The sequence below is a fragment of the Phaethon lepturus genome, unplaced genomic scaffold (genome assembly GCF_000687285.1).
Source record: "Phaethon lepturus isolate BGI_N335 unplaced genomic scaffold, ASM68728v1 scaffold11087, whole genome shotgun sequence".
Taxonomy (NCBI): domain Eukaryota; kingdom Metazoa; phylum Chordata; class Aves; order Phaethontiformes; family Phaethontidae; genus Phaethon; species Phaethon lepturus.
This window is the reverse complement of record NW_010552600.1, coordinates 10,890-28,850: the sequence shown is the minus strand read 5'-3', so window position 1 is coordinate 28,850 and position 17,961 is coordinate 10,890. Positions and strand designations below refer to the sequence as shown.

General features: G+C 37.6%; 1 pseudogene; it reads right to left on the bottom strand.

Annotated features, from left to right (window-relative positions):
• LOC104624019 overlaps positions 1-17,961 on the bottom strand; it is a 28,745-nt pseudogene that overhangs the window by 1,251 nt on the left and 9,533 nt on the right.

Here is a 17,961-nt window from a genome sequence, read left to right as displayed (position 1 = left end):
GTTATTGCATAAATGAGCATCACTAGCTTCTGTGCACTGAATGCAGCAGGGAATGTCTGGAAAGGTACACGTAGACCGGTACATGCTAGGATGCCTATGGGTCATACCCAGCCCTTACGACTGTAGAAACAAGCGTTCAATAGTTAAACACTTTTTTTGGATGGAGGCAAAAGCCTTTTTCTTCAAAAGGCAAATTTAAGAAGTCCGTACTTGATAACATATGATTACCTGCACAGATTTATAAATAGGACTGATGTTTTCAGAGGCAGTGAACAGACCCATTGACTAAGTGCAGTCACAGTGCTTGTGACCCAAGAGGTAGACTGTAAAAGGCCAACAACATTCACTAGTAAGCTACATGCAGGTGGAACGGTGAATTTTGAGGGAGCTACGTGACCAAAAAGGACTGTTAAAATGGTATGAGTTCTTGTGCATGTTCTTCATTTAAACTTCATGTGTCTTGCATTAGAACATCAGTTAAGTAATTTGCAAAGCTGTACTTTAATATCATTGTTGAAAACTGTATGAGATACATTTGACTGATCTGAAAAAGTATGTGCACACATAAAGTTTTGGTATCTTGCCATATCCTTTTTTCTGTCCCAGACTTTTATCTTCATCTAGTTCCATTCTCCTGACCTACGCAGTTCAACACTCCAGGCTCCACCTACTCTCCACAACCTCCACTCTCCATTTTTCCACCCCTCCAGTCCTAGTTTCCTTGTCTGATCCCAGCTTGTTAGTTCACTAAACTTTCCTGTACCTCTCTCAATTTAGTTGCCTTGATGTGGATCCACTATTCTCTATCCACAGTAAATCAGACCTGCAACTGCAGTTGAGAAAATACTGTGCAATTTACAACTGCCAGACGTTGGGCAGATTCGTAGAGTATTAGCTGCTCAAAACAAGAAAATGTACCGTGCATGTATGAATTGTTGTGTTTTGAAGTCCTGCAGCATAGTCAAATTTGGTTTAGTATTGTCATTTCTGACTGAAAAGTTGTATCAAACCCTGTAAATTTATCATTCCCCTGAGCAAATATATTTCTCAAAGGAAAAGCAGCCAAGGATTTGAAGGAATATATACATATTTTTTTCTATTCAGCTCATTCTTGGAAAGACCCAAGCTGTTTTGATTTAAATACTAGCTACTAGCCTCATCTCCATGCACAATCTATGGTAGAGACACACAGGACACATTACCAGGGTTAAAGCTGCAGAAAAGCAAGAAAAACCCAAAACTTTCCTGTGGAAAATGTCAGGTAAATTTATTATAAGTGATGTTAACATCAGCCTTGCACAAAAATGGTTTTATGAATGGCATTCATAAAATGTAAAAAACATGCAAAAAGTCTCCAGGTGACCATTACATTTCTGTTTTAGGTTTTACTTTATACTGGAGCATTTCAACATAAATCAGCTTACCAGCATGAACACAATCCTAATGATATGTGAATTAATCTTGAGTTTCCTGCCCTGTTCTGAAGTAAGCAGGGACAGCTTTACATGACAGACCATAGCAGATTAATTTAAATACATTTTACATGATTCTTGTATATATCACTTTATTCCCTACATTCTTTAGACATAGTTAGAGTTATTTTAAAATATTTTTGCCTTCAGGCGGGACCTAAAAACACCATATACAGACAGATTCTGGAGAACACGAGTTATTCTAGCTAAGACTGTTAAATGAAATCTGGCATAATAAAACCTAATGTCATACTTGTGGTCTCCCTGTTTTGTGGCTTCTTCCATATAATTGTCAACATGCAGTTGTGACATTTTTCAGGATAGCATTATGCCAGCAGTACTGAAGAATACTGTCTAATCAAATAGCTAAGATTCTCAAAAATTCAATTCTAAAACCTGACAGGCCAAACCAGAGCCTGTTTTCAAAGATCAGTAAAATTCTATTGGAGTTTTATGCCTCTGTCTCTTGTCAGCCTGTGGACTTTGGGGTTATAATTTCTAAAAAAAAAAAAAGTGTCTTGTGTTAATAAAAAAAAAAAAGTTCTCTCTAAAACACATCTCACTTGTGGAATAATATTAAGATTTCCATGTAGGTCATGGAACCCAATAGTTGATACATCAATTCCATTGGTAATTATTTTGCCTTCAGATCCTCTAGAACTCTAAACAAGCAATTTGTGAATGCTGATTTACCAGCTCCTGTTCTTCCAACAATTCCAACCTGAAACAAAAAGTTTTCTGATAAAGACTATAACTTTCCATGCTAAACATTCTATATGAAAAATGATTAGTGAATTCAGTTTCAACTTTCAGTTGAAAACTGCAGTTTCTTTCACCAACATGCAATCCTACAGGTGGATAAAACTGTTTAAAACTCACTTTTGGAACACATGACTCTCAATCACAGCTCTCCCTCAGAAGCTCTACAGCCTATGCCAGGTTCAGCGGGAATCCTTTCCATTTCCCCTCACTTTTGTCTAGCACTCCTCAGCTCAAATCAATGACTGTAAACTAGGTCTTGCTTGGTGTTCCTTGATCCTAAACCCAAAGTTGATTAGCACTAATCTGTCAGCGTTTTTCTCTTCATAAATATTCAACACAGTAGACAAGAAGTTTAATTTCAGGTTTGGATCTGCCTTAAGACTGCCAAATTCATAAAAACTTCTTTCAGTTTCTTACAGGGATAAGGGTTTCTACATAGTAGGAGAAAATACTTTTCCTTTCTCATTTGTCTTTTCTTTAATGTCTTATCTACTTAACATCTTCCCTGTTCAACATCATCTTGTTGTATCTAGTATTGGAGTATACAGAATTTTATACCTCTGATTTATTTCTTATTATATACAGTACCTTCTCTTTGCTCTGTGTCTGAAAAGAGACATCATTCAGGGCTAAACAAAGATCCTTCCTATACTGAGCCTTGTAGTTAACAAACTCTATTATTCCTCTCTCAGGCCACCCCACTGGTAGTCTTTTTGACATTATCCATGGTTACTGGAATTAAAACCATTGGTATTTCAGTATATGACAGTAAAAATATTACAAGTTAATAAAAACATTAGGAAAATTATATACATTTTCAAGAATTCCAGCAAGTTTAGGATAATTCCAATGCAATATAAGGGAAGGAGAACCTACTTTCCTACTTTCATGAACACTGGTCAGAAACATTCCAGCTGGGATTTTTAGGGTTTTTGCTTTTGGGGTGTGGGTTTTTTTAACAACATCTTATACACTCATTTAGAAAAGTAAACTCAGTTTAACTGTGTAGTTGCTAATAATCTGGTATCTGTCCATCAACTGACAGGAACTGAATTTAATCTGATGCCTCATCTCCCAGATACTGAAAATGCATATTTTATGAGAAACATTTTGTATTAAGAAGTAGAGCAGGAGAGAACAGAAAGATGGGAACAGAGGTTAAGAATCTTAAACATGGAGGAAGGGTAAAAGAGAATGAAGTAGAAGTCTTGTTTCCGAGACAGACCAGGGCTCTTATGACTCCATACTTGACATGGGCACTACTTTCAGAAAAGCATAATAAACAAGGCAAATAGATTTGAAACAAATATCTCTCCAGATATGAGGTGAGTAACAGTTAGGGGTCTGACAGGCCCATCATCCTTTCTTCCCCTCTAAAATGCTCCTCTTGGTTGCAGATAGCATAGAGTTCACCTGAGCTTCAGCTGCATTAGCCTTACTACAAAATCGATTGCTAAGAAGGATGCCAAGAAATTTACAGGTCAAAATAGGAATAAAACTGCTATGACTGTAAGTGTAAGGAAGAAGCTACCTATTATTGGCAGTGTAAAAAAAAAAAAAAAAAAAAGGAGAAAAGATTTAATACAAATAAATACCAATATTACCACTCACCAATATTAAAGTCAATCTAAGTCAGTCATTTTCTATGCATGTAAATTAAATATTCAAGAGGAATGCTCACCATTTCAAGAAGAATGCTCACCTTTTCATCCATTTTTGCATATTCAGAAACTCTTTCAATTGAAACTGCATTGGTCTCAATTTCACTGCTTTACACACACAAAAATTTAGACTGAATTATCTGGGGAAATAGTTGCATCATAGAATGTAAAAATTTGACTCCACTAGAATACAGCATACTGACTTCAAAACTTACCCTGAATTTAATCATCTCATAAGCTGAATGCTTAATCACAGAAGCCAAATAGTGTACAGAAAATGATGGCATGCCAAATGAATTATCACTTAGAAAATGACTGATCTCAGCATTCCTCTGAGCACTTCTCGTCTGCCTTCAGACTCCCCAATGGCTATTGTAATTTTTGCTAACATAACAGCTCCAGAAATTTGAAACTACTTCAGGATCAACAGAAAGTGCACAGTAATTGTGTATGTTGAAAGGAAAAACATATATGGCTCATATTGTGGGTACATTATGGCACTATTCCCTAGGTAAAGTAATCTATCTATACAGAACAAAGAATTTGTAATGGAGATACGTATTTGGTCTACCACGTCTGCCAAATTCGTCATCTTCAAGCATTGGGAATGCTTCTGCAGATGTTCTGCGGTTAAATATTCCTACTTCTATAAGAAAAAAGTGAGCCAAAAATATTCGTCGAGTCAACCATTTTGAGATGCTGTATGTAACTAAACAAAGAATGGTGTCAATCTGACATCAGATGAAGGTGAAAAACTGCAGTACCTGTGACTGTCATCACCAAGTATATGATGATATAAAGGAGATTGTTCTATCTCTGAATAACAGAAAATGGAACTCTTGTGGGTTGGGGGTGATGTGGATATGTCATGACAGGTAATTGTCTATATTTTTTTTTCATTTCTATTCATTAGTATCTGTCAGCTGTGTTTCTGAAGCACTCACCACAGTAAGAACCTGGACACCACTAGACTCCTAAGCATCACAAGTTTAAACAAACTTGGATGCTTAGTTTGTCTATACATAATACTTAAGATTTATTTTAACTAGCAAATTATCAATACAGTTTACCTTACTTCAAGACATATTTCAAATGTGGTTCACATATTACTTTTACAAGGATAATGCCAAAGTAAATTATTTCATTAAACTTTTCAGTAAGCATTCCTTCCTACATAACATTCAGTAAGTGAACAAGAACAAGAAATCAAATATGATGTACAATTGTACATGACTAGGCTTATTTGGTTTAACAAAACACTTAAAAATAAACCATACCTAGATTCATTAACTTGATTTTTAAATCTGTTTTAATAATTATTATTTCATCTAAATTCAGAAGTGGAAAATAATTAATGTGAAGCTGCCCAGAATTAGTGGAATTCAAAGGAAAACTCTGTTCTGCCCGTGGGATTTAGTTTCCTTGATTCCACCGCGTATATTCACCTACTCAACTTCATTGTATGTATTCTTCCCTTTTCATATGCAAAGTGGTAGCAGCAAAAGTTTATACCATTACTTATGTTTAGAGTGTGGGATATCAATAAAGCCACTGTAGAAGAACTCACTGTATTTTCATGCAGGGCTACAAACAGTGCAGCAAAGAACACTGTTAAATTTCCCAGAAATTCGAGCCTGACAGAAAACCACCTGTAGTCAATCAAGGCAAAGAAAAAAGGGAATTACCTACAAAATTTTTATACTACAGTGAACACATTGCTAATATAATGACTCTTTGAGATCATTATATGAGCAATTTACCCACTTTACAAAAAAGATAAGCACTATCATTCCCATTCTACAGATTGACTGGGGAGGGAATATGACAGATCTAGAACTGGTAGCACCGCTAAAAACAAAATGCAAGTCTCTCAACGCCTGGCTAGTGCTTCCTTCACTCATATTGCTTTCCTACTCTTCCTATCTGGAAAAGATTCAGGTATATGACTGAAAACCAAAACTGAAAATCTTCTCCTTGCTAATCTCTGCCTGTAACTGAACTGAATCACAAAGGAAGGAGAGGAAATGGACTTATTTCCTTAAACCCAAGATTACACTCTCAAGACCTACCTGATGCCTATAGGTACAGACACCAGGTTACTTCCACATGAACTACTGAAATATAAATGCGATTTGTTCATAAACTTGTAAGAGGAACTCATAGTTGAAATGTAGTACAATCTATGCTCATGACCTAATGGTAAACTTTTTTTTTCTTTTTTTTTAATAGTCTCATCCCAGACAGCATATGCATATTTTCTATAAACTTGCTAATTTCTGGTACATAAAGAAGAAATCATCCTAGTGCTTAGCCATAATCTATGCATTCATTACAAAGCGTGGTGGATAGATTGCTCTTAACCTTCTGTTTCTCAGTGGGTTTACTCTGACTAAAGGTAAACACTTAGCTGTGGAATTCTACAGAAGAAGGTCTCAATCACAGATGCAGAACTGCTGTTAAGTACCTGTTTGAGATGACATTGTTGTAGAAGTAAACTAAGTTCTCATACACAAAATAATTATTTTTTTCTAATGAAACTCTCTTGGCGGCCAAATGCTCGAATTGTTGATTACCCTACAAGAGTCTCACTGAAGTGTGAGATCACAGGAGAATGCAATGTTCCTGCCAGCTGTTGAATTTGTTGTGAACTCACTATGTAATATTGCTAAAAAAACAGTACAGACAAAACAGACGTTTTAAGTTGCTACAGTTTCTTTCACATTGTTTAAAATATTCACAATATTTATTTCCAGTTAAGTAATCTGTTAAGTAATTTCTGTAAATTTTGAATATGAAAAAGTTGGAAGTGTCTACACAGGAAAAAAGCTATTCACAAACAGTATAGAAAAAAAAATCTGTCTCTTGGGACACACCAACGTTGTAATGCTGACATAACTGCAATATATAAATTACTGGCACGGTTAAAATATGAGCACATTCTTTCCAAATTCTATAGAAAATATACTATAGCACAAGAGGTATGTAAACAACCAACTAAAACTTCTATGTAAATCTTCAAATTAGAATGTCCTGCTTGAAGATGAAAGACAACCTTTATTTCTCCAATGTAATGGTATCTGTATTTAAATTCCTTAGCAGAGAATTCTCTTTCCTTCCTCTGTATTCTTATTTTAAGACTCTTCTAAGGTCTTTAATTATAGACCATACTTTGAGCATCAAGAAACAGGAATGCAGCCATTGGTCTTTCTGAAAGATTCCTTTTTGGTTTCTCAGTAGCATAACTGACACTCTAGAGAAAAAATAGCACAGGTAGTTTAGGCATCTTTCTATTTTACACCTGCTGTTTCAGGGATACCCTTCAACTTCTAACTTTCACTATAATATACACACCATTTTTTCATGTAACTTCATCAACTTTCTCGGTGGGATCCATACCAATATTGTATCTTCCTAAGAAAAAGGAAAATATAAAGAGAAAAATGTAAGTCGTTAAAAGTTCCCAAGCCTTACAGGATATATTCTAAAAGTGTTCTAATTTCCTTTTCAGAGCCTGAAGGTTTTTTTCTGAAAGCAATTTCAGATGTGTTCTCTGTGTGTGTGTGTGTATATATATATATGTTTGGGGGTTTGTTTCACAGTAAGGAACAATTTAAGCTTGTATCTTGATTGTTCTGGACATTTCATCCACATACATCTATAAATCCTTATAAAAGCTTAATGCACTTACTTGGATAGTAAAATAGAAGTATCCCAGGGGAATAAATACCACTATGAATAGTGATGAGGCAAATGTGATAACTAGAATTGTACCAATAACACCTAGTGTACAAATTAGCCAAGTTCATAAGTAGTAATGGAAATGTAAGTCCACTGTAAATACGTCCTGTAACAATGCACAGAAGAATCAAGATTTTGTGAGTAACTTCCACTAAAAACTTGGAGAAAGAATCCTTTAAAAATGGAATCAAACTAAAATATCTTCAGTATAAATCAGTAGGATCTGCCCCGATTATATCATAATGAAATTTATTTTGTCTAAAAGTGAAGTAGACATAATAGCTTTTAGACTACTCATGGTAAGTCAGAGAACAAGCTCAGAGTGTGTGAAGTCAGAGACAGCTCTTGCTATTTTGCTACTCAATACTATTTAGTTTACATAAAGCATATCAGACTGAAAAGGAGGCCAGGAATTCAAATCCTAACTCTTGTATACTCCTGTTAATAATTCTAGAAGTGTACTGAAATATTACTAATCTTTTACTGTACACTGTAAATTTTTTTAAAGTTTATAATATATCGCTACCAAAGACTAGGGGCTTGAGTGAAACTTAAATCAACTGATCTTTTAGTGTATTACACAACCACTCTCGGGTCTATTCTAGAACACAGACATCAACAGTCGCTGTATTTGAAGTAATCAGTAATGCATTGCAAAAATCTAGTTATGATGACAGTGGAAAATATTAAAGTCATAATAAATAATACTCGTTTGTGTATTAGATGTTACAATTAAGGCCAAAACACTACAAAAATAGAAAATAACATTCACTTTAAGTCTATATACCTCTGAGAATGTGAATTTAATGTATTAATTTGTTTTCACAATAACATTTGATTCTGATATGCAACATACTATCGAAGAAAAATACAGGTTTTTTTAAAAACAGATCAGGTTTAAGTGAACCTGGGTTAGGTGAACTTATGGCACTGCAAGCATAGTCTTTTAGGAATGGCCTCATAATGATCCTGGATAGGGTCTATACAATGTCTACCATGTTTTCATGACTTTGTAAGAAAATAGCTTGAGACAGTTCTTTAAGTTTTTATGCACTGAAACAGCTTTCTATTGCTAGACATTGCATTCACTTCTTTAATATCTTTATTTTTTCAACAATGCTAAATGGAATTAAAGCTGTAGTCACTCAAGCTTCATTTTCATAAAATGGAAAATGCACATGAGTTTTGCCTTTACCTTCGCGAATCTACTGATGATCTGATCAACTGGATTAGTTTCAAAATGCTGAAAAGGAAGGGGTAATACATTGTCTCACAGCTGATGATGCAATGCCCGAGAAACAGACAGGGATCCCCTGGTGAGCACACAAGCACCGCAGCAAACAAGAAGCTCTTGTGAATGGGTAAATTAAAAGACAGTATGAATGGCTGGGGAGGGATAGGAGATGGATCTTGTTTCTGTCATTGTTTTCTACCACAGTGAGCCATCCACTGGTCGTGCTTCATACCTTAGTTTTACAAATGTACAGTTTGTATTTTGTTAATACAACTTACTACTTCATAAGTAAGTTTTTCCTGCAGTTAAGTCTCTCATGCTAGCATGCCACTACACATCAACACTGATTTCCTTCCTCACGGAAGTACCAATGTAACTTCATTAGGTTACACTTGGATGTTGCAAGAATTCATAGAAGTATCATAAAATAATTAGCATTTTCTTCTACATGTCTGTATATCTCTTTTCCTCTCCCCAGGTTAAGCTACTATAGCGTGTTGCATACAATTCTGTTTGGGAAACAACCAGGATTATTTCTTTACTAATACTTGTTCAGGCAGATCGAACTTGGCAAATGGTGAGAAAACAGTCATAAATGTTTGTCCTTGCCTTGTATGAAACCCAGAATCCCAAATATACGAAGTTTATAGTTTTGTGATTGTATCCATTATGTGAAATGACTAACTTTTGCTGTTTCTGCAGTCCAAGTGCTAAGCCATAGATTTTGTCCAATGGCTAGTGTGTTTTGTCCTAAATAAGCAACTATGGTTAGCCACATCCATTGTCAGTTGAAGGTTTGCAGGTATTTCAAAACAACTGACATTTTCATGTATATATATAAAGAAATATACATTAAAAAAAGGAGTTATTCTTAACATCATTATCATTGCTGAAGGCAAATACACATATAATGGGAATTGGATACATCAAATTCAGAATAAATCTAAAGAATTTCTTAATTAAATCTGATAATTTAGGTATATAAAATCATACTGTAAAAAGGTATCCTCTCCCATGACACTCTGCTCTGCAATGACACATATCATAGGCAATCTTGCTTGTGACACTTTCCAGTGTCAGACTTAACAAATCTTACATATGTCAATTATACAAAACAAACAACTAACCAAACAAAAACAAAACAAAAAAACAACCAACCAAACAAATAAGAATGCAATCCCTGGGCAGTTTGTATGAAGCAAATCTTACTCTATTCATCAATGGAACTAGAAACTTTAGAACTGCCACTCTGGGCTACTGAAGCCAAGGAAATTAGCGTCAGCAGGAGAAAGTTCTTACCCTTGGTGTAGATGAGGACTAATGGGGCCAAACTCAGCTAGGCCACCTGAAAGGTAGAACTGCTAGAAGCAAAATAATGAGAGAATCTTGGTTTTCATTACCGGTTCTGGAGTGAAATGAGCTCTAGTTGGCACAAACTCTTCTGTCTCTTCTGCAAACTCATTTTTTTCAAGCACCTGTTTCTACCATCTTCCTAGAAACTCATACCTTCTTCCCCCCACCACACCCCCGTTCTTATTTTAATTAAACTATAGCTTCCCAGGAAGTTTTGACCTTCTCCACACTCCGTTTCACTTGTTCTTTTCCCTCTCCTGAGAAATTGGCAGATTTTTTAAATGGAGACTGCAGAAAGTGTGCTTCTAACATAAAACGATACTGCAGCAATATTACCATGTAAAATTTCTAGTCTCTGCTACAGCACACCTTACCTTCCTAAAGGTAACACAGACAGAATGTTTTTCTAACAGAGGTAAAAGCTTTTTTAATCTTCTTCTTTCTGAAATATGCAAAACAGACTGGACCTAGAAGTAATATGAAAATACAGCCAGTATCAGATCATGAAAATAGAAAATCTCAGACTACATAAAATTTCATAAAAACCTGTAAGATTTATTTTAAATTCAGTAATGTGATGTCAGGCAACCTTAACAAAAAAACAGAAAACTGCAACTACAAAATAATACACTTTTATAAAAACAAATGTCAAAGCCTTTTCTATTAGTGACACTTATGCCACCAACAGCAACTTTTTTTTTATTGTTACTGAGTGTTTTGCATAGATCAAAGAAGAAAAACAGTGTGTCCTGCAAACAAGAAACACTTTCAAATCTTCTTATGAACCATCATACAAACATACAGCCATTTATTCCTAAGCAAAAACGGATACTATAAAACCTTGTATATTTTTCCTATGGAGACACAAACTGTCCTCAGCTGTTCTATTTTTGTTGTTAGAATATGGTCAGAAGACAACACTAGGTATGGCCTTTTCATTTCTTGAGTAATTATGCCTACAAAAAGCTGAGCTTGCCCTGCAAGTGTGGCTCAACTTGGGTCTCAGCCTTTGTCTGAGCCCAGGATTAGGGCTTACTATTTGATGCATCCAATTCTACTGCTTCTGGACCAGGGTGGTTAAGCTTAAGTGTCCTACATTGTCTGAACTTGCTAGATTGAGACTATTCTACTTCATCTTTGCAATATCTTCTACCACTGCAAATATACCACTAGAGTGCTTTACAAATTGATCTAGGAGGGCATTCAACTATTTGAAAGCCCAGAAGTTTTCTTAAAGGTGGAAAAGACAAATCAATGTTACAGGGGAAAAACAAAGAGCATAAATAGCTTGTTAATATACCAAGAAGTCAAATTACTGTCAGGGAATTGTGGGTGCATCCACATCAGCAACTTCAGCTGGTCTTCTGGAAGTCCCCTTCATTCCTGCTTAATGTACTTTGGTTCACACAGTGAAGCAGCCCATGAACTGGACCTCTTGAACTCATAGAATCATAGAATCATAAAGGTTGGAAAAGACCCCTAAGATCATCAAGTCCAACCGTTAACCCAACACCACCATGCCCCCTAAACCATGTCCCGAAGCGCCACATCCACACATTTTTTGAACACTTCTAGTAATGGTGACTCCACCACTTCCCTGGGCAGCCTGTTCCAATGCTTGACCATTCTTTCAGTAAAGAAATTTTTCCTAATATCCAATCTAAACCTCCCCTGGTGCAACTTGAGGCCATTTCCTCTTGTCCTACAACTTGTTACTTGGGAGCAGAGACCAACCTCCACCTCGCTACAACCTCCTTTCAGGTAGTTGCAGAGAGTGATAAGGTCTCCCCTCAGCCTCCTTTTCTCCAAACTAAACAATGCAGCACATTAACTGGATTTCTTTTGTATAAAGTGAAACCAGAAGATGAGCTCCAGGTACACGCTCTCCAGCCCACTGCTAATGTGCATTCAGGCTGAACCCTTGTTTACACAGTGAAGCATAGTGGCATAGCCATCAGCACTTCGGGTTGTCCTAGCATTGCATCACTTAAACAACGCCTTTTTTTTTTTTAAATACTTACTCTTTATGTTTCATCAGTTCTCTTTGTTGCAGATTCCTGCCCAGTTGGCCGCTTCTTTTGAAGAACTCACTATAAATGGAAAAAAAATAGAATAATCATTTCAGTATTATACTGTGAATAGACAGATGCAGTACAAGAAGGTAGAAATAAAAAACAGGGACAAAATGATGAATGGGGATACTTTAAATTATGAACTTCTTAAGCTGAACTAGTCTTGGGACAGCTACTACAGAAGACAGACACATTTATGACCAAATGCTAGACCTGTGACAGCAGGTATATCTCCCCCATGAGCCTGGAGCCTCTTTGGAATTCCATTGTTGCTTAGTGAAAGTGTTACTATCCCTGCAAATATTAACATTAGTGTTTATCTCAAAGTATTCTTGCATCACTGCAGGGGGCTTGGACTAGATGACCTTTAAAGGTCCCTTCCAACTCAAAGAGTCTATGATTCTATGATCCTGGCTAGAAAACTGAGCTTGCTGTTCTTTGTGTGTTAATGAAAAGAGTCAACACTTTTTTCTTCCAGGAATGGAATTTTTTCTTCTTTTTCATATTTGATGTTATTTTTGTCAACAGATCTGTTAAGACAAAGATATGTTTTCTACATCTATCCATCCAGCTGAATGTACCTCTGCTGTATAATTTTGTATCACAACACACTGCATGCTGTTTCTTCTCCTCATTACTTTGGTTCCCCTTCCCTCTATTACTGTTCATGAATAATACATGTTTCCTTACATGGCTACCTCACACTTTCATCCCAACACAGCTAAGTCAAGACTGCCCACTGCTGCCTTTTACAAATTTGCTGTTTATGTCTTTCCACTCTTCCCTGTCAAACCTCAGCAAATATTTGAGGATGCTGGCTCCAGGATTAGGCCCCCATCCCTGGAAACATTCAAGGTCAGGTTGGAGGGGTCTCTGAGCAACATGATCTAGTTGAAGATGTCCCTACTCATTGCAAGGGGGATGGACTAGATGACCTTAAAAGGTCCTTTCTAACCCAAACTATTCTGTGATTCCATGATTATAAACATCTCTAGCCATTTATCTGTTATAGGACTCTTCTGTGTCATGTGGAGAGATTCCGTCTCTCAAAATTAAATAACCGCAATTAATCTCCTCCTGAAGTACGGGATGAAAACAGGTCAAACAGACTGCTTTGTCAATGTACCTGTTTCTTTCCTACAACTTGCAGGTACAGAAGTAAGCTGAGTCCCAATCCATGTGAATGATTTTTATGTATGCTTTTTCAAAGTATTATGCAGTATTTATTTATGCTGTCTACTTATTGGCTGGAAGTATTTCATAAGAGTATTAAAAGTTGATTTATTTTTTTCGTCTACAAATGGACCATATTCTCCCAACTCCCTCTGCTATGCTCCATGATTACAGCAGTCTAAGGTGATAGAAATGGGAAACATCCAATATAAAACAGGACATAATCATTGACACTGCAAGATTAATTTGAAATATCCTTAAGTTATTTATTGGGTGATAAATCCTTAGCAGAATCCAGTAACTTTACCAGGTAATTAATACAGTATGTAAAAGTAGAAAACAGATGCATAAGGCAGCTTTATCATACATTCATTAGTTGAGAAAGTAAACCATTTGATCTCAAGACATTAAAGCCTGATTGTTTTTCAGATTATAACCTCTAATTCTATAACAAAATGTAGACAGGAATGCTCTACATTTTCCAGCAATTATTATTTTCCTTTCCAGGAAGGGGAGGAGGAATATTTTGAGACAATTGAATAAAAAGAAAAAATACTAAGCCAACACAGTATACAAATTTTCTCACCTTCCATTGGCGTTGTCTCTTCACTTGTATGCTCTGCACTGAAGACTTGAATAAGCTCAGCAAAATTAGCTTTCTTTGAAATGAGTTCCCTTACTATTACAAGATCAGTGTGAGGCATGAGCATTAGGCTGAGTCACCAATATACGAGCCTGAAACACGTTTTCCATTTTACCATATAAATACAAAGTGCATATTAAAAATAGACATTATATTACGATAGCTGGAATGATATAATGGAATTTTTCTGGATTTTGCTCATTTAGCTGTGTGCTTTGTTACTGTTATGGTTATTTATTGCCTACTTTACTACATTACTCTCTTAATTGCTGATTGTAATGTCAAACTTTATGCTTATAGCTACTTACTTTTACTTGTACTTATCCGTTTCTTAATGTGTATCTTCTGCTCAAGAATGGTTTAGGTTAGGCTGAAAAGAGAAGATACTACAGCTTTTATTATACTACATGTAGTTTGATAGTCTCAATATTAAAATCTGCTTACAAGCAGAACTAGAGTTCTTGCTTCTGCCAGATACTTATAACCCAGAACCAGGTAAACTAAGAAAAAGGAGAAGTTAGAGGGAAAGCAAAAGACATTTACTTCATAGTAAGTAACGTATTCATAATAGTAAGTATTTCATAGTGGTACATGTGTTTTGCAGGCATCAGCCAGCAGAAATAATCTGTACTAATTCATAACACTGAGGAAAGATTTTCTACAAGCTATCTTACCTTCCCACATGAACAGTTTTTAAATGTGAGAATCTATTCCTTCTGATTCCATTTTCCCCTAGGAATTTCTTTGTTCAACAAAAAGCCTTTCTTACTATAACCTGTACTGGCTATAACCTCACTGCAGTGAGGCATCAAAAGTGACCACAAAAGGCCTGCTTTCTATGTGCAGATCACAGCACTCCTCAAAAACTGCCAGTAAAGAAGAAATGAGCAGATATTATAAGAATCTTTCAGACTTCCAGGCCAGACCATCTCTCAATCGTTTTTTCAGTCTGTAATATGTCTACCCTATAGGCTCCAAATTGGCACAATCAGCTGTGCTTTTTATTTAGCCTCTGTATTCACCATAATTTTTATCAACGCACTAGGTAAATTATGAGCTTTGGCAGAATGACTGGGACTTTTCCTGTGTCTGTTGCATTCAGCTGTGCTTTTTATTTAGCCTCTGTATTCACTATAATTTTTATCAACGCACTAGGTAAATTACGAGCTTTGGCAGAATGACTGGGACTTTTACTGTGTCTGTTGCATTATACAAAGCAGTTAATCCTCAAATTGAAAGGAATACTTTACCTTTCTTTTTGGGAGACCTGAAGGGCCAATTAGCTTCTCAAAAAGATGTTTCCCAACGTGTATATCTACAGCAGACAGGGGGTTATCCAAAAGATAAAAGTCAGCACTGCTGTACACAGCTCTGGCGAGACCCACTCTCTGCTTCTGCCCTCCACTTATATTGATACCTGTCCTGGTTTCAGCCAGGGTAGAGTTAATTTTCTTCATAGAAGCTAGTGTGAGGCTAAAGTGTGAGTCCTAAACTAAACTAGGAGTCCTAAGCTAAACTAGTCATAAAGTAGAAGTGCTCCTAAGAAAGTCTTAAATAATAAGTTGATTATTTCACTGCATTTAATTGAAACTGAATTTTTCTCACTCACTGCTTCAAATATTTCAGTTATCAAGGTTACACACTGAAGGATGGCCTTAATTCTCACTTTCACTATTCTTGATGAATATTCCTCTTCACCTCTTACATATTCTGAGTTAAGCACTAGAAGATGTCAGTTTGTGTAACTGAAGTTAATGGTGGTCATGTATTCCTAACGAAGGTTCCAGTTTGATCCATAGAATCATTTAGGTTGGAAAAGACCTTTAACATGACCAAGTCCAACTGTTAATCGAGCACTGACAAGTCCATCACTAAACCATGTCCCTAAGCACCACATCTACATGTCTTTTAAATACCTCTAGGGATGGCCACTGAACCACCTCCCTGGGCAGCGGGTTCCAATGCTTGACAACGCTTTTGGTGAAGAAATTTTGCCTAATAACTAATCTAAACCTCCCCTGGTGCAACTTGAGGCCATTTCCTCTTGTCCTATCACTTGTTACCTCAGAAAAGAGACTGACAGCCACCTTGCTACAACCTCCTTTCAAGTAGTTGTAGAGAGCAATAATGTCTCCCCTCAGCCTCCTTTTCTCCAGACTAAACAATCACAGTTCCTTCAGCTGCTCCTTGTAAGACTTGTCCTCTAGATCCTTCAACAGCTTTGTTGCTCTTGTTTGGACACACTCCAGCACCCTTCTTGTAGTGAGGGGCCCAAAACTGAACACAGGATTCAAGGTGCGGCCTCACCAGTGCCGAGTACAAGGGCACAATCACTTCCCTACTCCTGCTGGCCACACTATTCCTGATACAGGCCAGGACGCTGTTGGCCTTCTTGGTCACCTGGGCACGCTGTTGGCTTACCTTCATCTGGCTGTCGACCAACACCCCCAGATCCTTTGCTGGGCAGCTCTCCAGCCACTCTTCCCCAAGCTTGTAGCGTACCATGGGGCTGTTATGACCCAAGTGCAGGACCCAGCATTTGGCCTTGCTGACGCTCATACAAGTGGCCCCAGCCCATCAATCCAGCCTGTCTAGATCCCTCTGTAGAGCCTTCCTTCCCTCAAGCAGATCAACACTCCCATCCAAGTTGGCATTGTCTGCTTACTGAGGGTGCACTTGATTCCCTCATCTACATCAAAGAGATTAAACAAAACTGGCTACAATATTGAGCCCTAGGGAACACCACTTGTGGCCAGTCATCAACTGAATTTGACTCCATTCACCACAATGCTTTGGCCTTGGCCATCCAGCCAGTTTTTTACCCAGCAAAGAGTGCACCTGTCCAAGCCATGAGCAACCCATTTCTAGCGGAGAATGCTGTGGGAAATGGTGTCAAAGGCTTTACTAAAGTCCAGGTAAACAACATCCACAGCCTTCCCCTCATCCACTAAGTAGGTGCCCTTGTCATAGAAGGAGATCAGGTTAGTCAAGCGGGAGCTGCCTTTCAAAAATCCATGCTTGGCTGGGCCTGATCACCTGGTTGTCCTGTATGTGCTGCATGATGGCACTCAAGATGATCCACTCCATAACCTTCCCTGGCACCGAGGTCAGACTGACAGAACTGTAGTTCCTCAGATTCTTCTTCCGGTCCTTCTTGTAGATGGGTGTCACATTTGCTAACCTCAAGTCAACTGGGACCTCCCTGGATAGCCAGGTGTCCTGGCTTCATTCATGCTTTCTAATCACCAATGTCCACTGGTTGTTTGGACATCAAAAGCTTTCACACCATCTTCTTTGTCCTGGTTTCAGCCAGGATAGAGCTGGTTTTCTTCACAGAAGCTAGTGTGAGGCTATGTTTTGGATTTGGGAAGAGAAAATGTTGATAAGGTGCTGATGTTTTGGGTTGTTGCTAAGCAGTCAAGGACTGTACGGCTTTTCATGCTGGCCTGCCAGTGAGAAGGGGGGGCTGCACAGGAAGCTGGGAGGGGACACAGCCAGGACAGCTGACCCAGGCTGGTCAAAGAGAGATTCCATACCATATGAAGTCATGCTCGGTATATGAAGTTGTGACGAAGAAGAAGGAAGGGGTGGAGTGGACATTCAGGGTTATGGCATCCATCTGCCCAAGAAACCATTACATGTGATCGAGCCCTGCTTCTCTGGAGATCGCTGAACACCTGCCTGCCGATGGCGAGCAGTGAATGAATTCCCTGTTCTGCTCTGCTTGCGTGCGCGACTTTTGCTTTACCTATTAAACTGTCTGTATCTCAACCTATGAGTTTTCTCACTTTTACCCTTCCAATTCTCTCGCCCGTCCCACTGTGGGGGAGTGAGTGAGCGGCTGCGTGGGTGT